Raw genomic sequence first — 5,192 nt, 5'->3', positions numbered from 1 at the left:
GGTCTTGGGTGAGCATCATGGTGCTCTGGAAAAAGCTCCAGCTGAGTGTGCTTGACTACAAATTACTTAGAACAACCCTTGAATTCAAAACCAGGTCCTTGACTTCCATCAAAAGCATCAATCCTTCTTGCAAGTTTTCTTCAGGAAAAAAAAAATTAAAAAGCTCATCAGGAATGCAAACCATTTGATATTTCTTCTTAAAGCTATCTTTAGATTATCTTAGCTGATCATACCTTTTATCTGAACCCCCTGTAGCAACGTGGCCTACCACACTAATTAGCAGAGATGTACATTAATAAAAGTAGTGCGCAGGCATGAGCCACTGCTTCACAGGGAGTATTACCTGGCTGAGTGCTACACTGGCTGCAAGGAGGAAATCTGTGCAATTAATTGCTTCCTGATTAAAGGCATTTGCAGGCTGGCCCTTAAATCTTCAAGGCCGAAAAACACATGCTGAGTTAAATATGGAATTTGCTCACAGTACTCAAAACAGCAGGATTGCCCCAGACAGCAGGATTCAGTGTGGTAATTTTGGTTGGAAATAAGCACTTTCCAGTCTAAGCATATTTTACCCCAAGCTGTGTACTTAGAAAGTGCCCCAGTCCAAACTAAAGGGCCATAGAAGGACTTGTGGGGATTTAAATCAGTTTCTAAACCAGCTTAGTTGAGCTCTTACCATTTTCCTGTGAGGACGTGCTCTTACAGGAATTAATTTCACAGGGCATGAGGCAGCAGAGGCAGAAACCCCACAGGACGTCTCAGGCTGAAAGACTATTTAAATGGTAATAAACTTCAGTGGATGACAAAAACTAGTGACTGATTAGAGGCACACCAGGAGAGGGGTTATCTGGTGTGAAGCTGCGGGGTGGTGGCACCGGGGCCTTCTGTTCCCTGCACACATCTCTTGTCCCCAAGCAAACAGGATGGGGTTAATCCTGCCGGCAGGGAGGAGGCCTCTTTCAGCGGACAGCAGGAGGAACAAGCTCACCACGGGAGGTTCTGGAGTTGGGCAAAACGAAGGAGGGTGGTGTGTGTCAGGAGGCAGGGACAGTGCCAGCCAGAGCTGGTGTCAGGCTCAGGTGGGGCCACATCTCAGAACAGCAGGTGATCCAGGCTCCATGTGCACCCTTCCTTAAGTGTCAGCATTTTCCCGAGGGCATTTTCTCACCCTCCATGTGGTGTCACCTATTACAGCCGGTCAGATGAAGTGACTTTATTTTAGCATGTCCAACACTGTTATTGCTGCCTCCTGGAAAGTTGCAGCACTGATGATTTATGGAGCCTACTGTTCCCATCTAAGGGCAGGCTTTGTTTGGGCCCACCATTTGTCACACTAGAGCTGACATGTCCCAGAAACACATATTTTGTTTGCTTATGTGGTGCTGTTTCTCTGGTGCTGCTCTTCCATCCCTTCTTTGCCAATTGTTTTTGCAAATTTCAAAAGGAATTTACTGATCCTCCACTCATAAAAAGCACTTTAGGATCTAATTGCCTCTGACTATAGGAGTGGGCTTCCCAAATTCAGGGGGGGGACATGTTCAGTGTTTATTTAGGCACCTTGCTGGGTGGATGTCAGAGGGACAAAGATTACAGATCTTTCTTTGCAAGCCTCCCAGTCCCCCTCCTCCCCATCAACAAGAGCAGGCAGGCAGTTCTACAGCCTGAATTGTGCTAGGACAGATGTACAGGCTGTAACTCAACATTCAGTTTGACATCCTTCCTCCACAAAGCGAGTCGGGCACTTCTGCTGGAGAGGTTATATTGTGGAGTGGGAAAACAAACAATCCTGCCAACTGTTAGTGAGGGGGAAATAAAGCAGAGCAGAAGCTGCTTATCAGAGTCTGCATTTTGAGAGAAAAATTCTGAATCCTGAGGAAGGAAGGATTCTCTGCAGAGCTTCAAGCACTCTCCTGACAATCCCATCCTGTAGGAGCTGGGGTACTTCTTATAGTGAATACTGGGTTTGGAAAATTAACATAACAGGAATCCTCAGACTGCTGCAGGGCTGTAAAGCTACAATTAAAACAAAACAAAACAAAGCAAAACACATTAGTGTGACTGGCACAGATTGTTGTCTGTGAATTGTGATTTTTAGTAACAGTAGGAATGACTCAAAACCCAGAGAACTCAAAGTCCAGAAGTCTGGAGGAGTCTGAGGCAAAGTTTTCCCTCATCCCAGTCAGTTTGGAGAATGTCTGAAGTTCAGATCTTAATTTTGCCGAAGTTTGCAGTGTTTAGATTCACATGCCTTGTATCGCAATGGATTTGACTAAGTCTGTCTTACCTTCATGAGACTCTTGATTTTGTTAGGATCAGTTTCTGGGAGGACAGAGGAAGAACTGTGTGTCTTGGTGCAATTAGATGAAGAGCTGTATGCTTTTAATTTATTATTTTTTAATAATTTGAAAACATCATCAATCCAAGGATCTCCAAGGTTTTGCCAAGCAGCAGTGAGGTTAACACTGCCCGCTCTTCTCCCTGGTGCACCTTCCTGGTGCATTGCATTCACTAATCACATGCCAAGATATTATTAGCGCATTTGAGCAAGATTCCCAACAGCTGGAGGGCCACATTGTAGTTTGGGCAATCTAAGACAATGCCTCAGGGTCCAGCTCCTGCCTTGACACCAAGAGATCAGTCTCTCAGCTTTTGTACAGCTTTGCTCTTGCAGTGGCTGGTGAGAGCAGATGGAATGCAATGGTGTCTGCCTGCAGGGGTGCCCGTGTTCCCCACATCACCGAGGGGAGGCTCCGCCCCGCACCACCGCAGCTCACTGCAGGAAATTTGGGGAGCAGCTCCTCTCCATCCTCCCACAGTATCTCTCTCTTGGGTGGGAAGTGAGAGGCTCTGCCTATTGAAAGCAATGTGGCTACTGCATGGGGAGGGAGAGAGAATAAATTCCACAGGGCCTCCGTCAGATGGGTGATCTAAAATTGCCTTAAAACTGCCCTGATCAGCCATGTAAAGCCCCAGGAAGGGCACTACTGCTCAGTGGTCAGCACAGGCCAAGTCCCTTGCCTGTACTTTATCTCTGCTGTGTCAAACTGAGCACATCTGTAGCAGATAATCTAGTTCAGCTTGTAACCCTGAAATTGAGAACTGTATTACAGAGCATGTTGAGGCTGCTGAAGCTGTATAAGCAAAGTTTCCTAAATACACAAGAGGTAACAACTCTGTGCCCAAGGTGGCTCAGTCAAATTCTGATCTATTACTCCAGTCAACATGCCTTGAAGATGTAAATGACATAAATATATTTTCCCCAGTTTGAGGTGTTTCTCTATCCACTATCCCTCAGACTTTGTAGGGATTGAAGGCATATCCCAACTCCTGAACCTGCGAGGAGAAAGATGTCTATGATCACAGAGCTGCTTGGCAGATAAGCCCCATTGATTTTCACATTTGATTTTCATCAGAGAAAATACACTGAAGAGTCTGTAAAACTATGAATAATTTTAAGTAACAGGTAACCCAGTTCAATTGAAACAGCTGGGCAGTAAAGGGAATACAAAGAGTGTGTAAGTTATAACACAGGTGGTGGCGATCTCTGTTACCGTGCTCTGTGAGCATGGAGTTGCACAGCAATTTCAGCCCAATATTGAAGTAAAATGACCAGAGGTCACGCAAACTTGACTTTGAGAAGTCACTAATCTGAAGATTTTACATGAGACATAAAAGTGCAGTTGGGACAAGCAACTTTTCACATCTCTGCAGGGGCTTGAAGTGTAGCAGTGTTGTTCAGGCAGAACACAAGTGACACGTTGGTACCCACCTTAAAGAAAAGCAGAAAGGTGAGATACTCTAGAGGACACCTGCAGAAACACAGGTACAGAAACACCTCAGGAAAACCTAAAAAAACGAACAGTACAAGAATTAGAAAACGCAGAACACAAGCACTACCAAGGAATGAAAAAGACCTGAACATAACATCTGCATCATTTTCTGCAGCACCCTCTTCCCCCAGCACACTACCCAAACCTGCCAAGCCACACTGCAGGGCAGCACAGCTTCCATGCCTGGGCTGATCACAGCCTGCTGAGTGCACAAGGCTCCACCTAGCGAGGGCACAGGCTGTACCACACATTCAGCACCCAGGGTAAGTAGGGACGGACCCCAGACGCAACAAAGTCTGGAAGATAACAAACCCTTTAGCATTACGGTGCATTATGGTGTTGATAATCCATCTCACACACACACAGAGCCCCATCAGCTGAGAGTACAGCCTCTCTATGTCCACAAACATTTTCTTCCAGCCTCACCTCGCTGAAGTGACCTTGTAAGAATGTAATGAAGTGACATCACCTGGCTTTCATCAGCTGGCTGCTCTTCACCTCTCCCTCACAAGGGACTCACCTGAAGCTGACTTCACTGAACTCCAAACCAACATCCCCTTTCTGATGATCAAAACAAGTACACCAGCAGTGCTGTAGGTCCAAAACTTTTAATGCATGGTCCTTGCTGTTCAGAAAAGTTACTGCATTAAACTCTAATACATAAATTTACCTGAATTTTAAAAAATCATTTTACACAATTTTGCCACAGCACTTAAAGGAAACCAGATTTTATATGCAGTTGTCTCAAAAAAAACCCCAATATTAGTGCCTTCTCAAATTAGCAGAACTGTAGTTCATTCAGTAGTTACAACAAATCCCAACTTGAACAACACTATCATCACAAGTGTACAGCTCAGCAAAAGAAAAGTGCCATTCCAAAACTGAAATTTATTAAACTATGACTCAGCATACACTGATTTTTCTGTTAACCAAGTTAACATAAAAGAGTGTTTAGTTTAATTCCACACCATTTTCTTTATGTTATTTTTCTTTTATGATGACTTAATTAGAGTCACAAGTTACAAAATATCAATGCCACTTACAGCAGTTTATACGATCCACACCTGTTTGAATTGTGACAGGCACAAGAACATGATGTTTGATGACTCAAAGGAAAAGATTCTCTGATGCATTAAAACCAGCATCAATGTTAGCCCCCCGCTCCATGGATGGCAGCAGAGACAAAATCAGCAGGCTCAGTGTGCCATGAATAGCTTGATGAAGGGCTCAGTGACAGAGGCATAACAGAGCATGTGGCAAAATTACATTCTACATTTCATCCTCTGCTGAGGGTAAGCTGTGCTACACCAGCTCACAACAGAAGCATGAACAGGGCTCTCCTCCTTGTCAGCCTCATGTTAA

The 5,192-nt window shown here is 44.6% G+C and overlaps 1 long non-coding RNA gene across 1 annotated transcript; it reads right to left on the bottom strand.

Moving 5' to 3' along the window:
• Nucleotides 1–540: 540 nt before the first annotated feature.
• Nucleotides 541–4,246, bottom strand: LOC135444925 (uncharacterized). The gene is made up of 3 exons (XR_010439362.1): nt 4,143–4,246; nt 3,770–3,846; nt 541–2,013 (listed from the first exon to the last, which is right to left on the bottom strand). It is a non-coding gene; the product is annotated as an uncharacterized LOC135444925 (long non-coding RNA).
• Between the last annotated feature and the right edge of the window lie 946 nt (nt 4,247–5,192).

Source organism: Zonotrichia leucophrys, chromosome 3 (genome assembly GCF_028769735.1).
Source record: "Zonotrichia leucophrys gambelii isolate GWCS_2022_RI chromosome 3, RI_Zleu_2.0, whole genome shotgun sequence".
Lineage (NCBI taxonomy): Eukaryota > Metazoa > Chordata > Aves > Passeriformes > Passerellidae > Zonotrichia > Zonotrichia leucophrys.
This window is presented reverse-complemented; position numbering and strand designations above follow the sequence as displayed.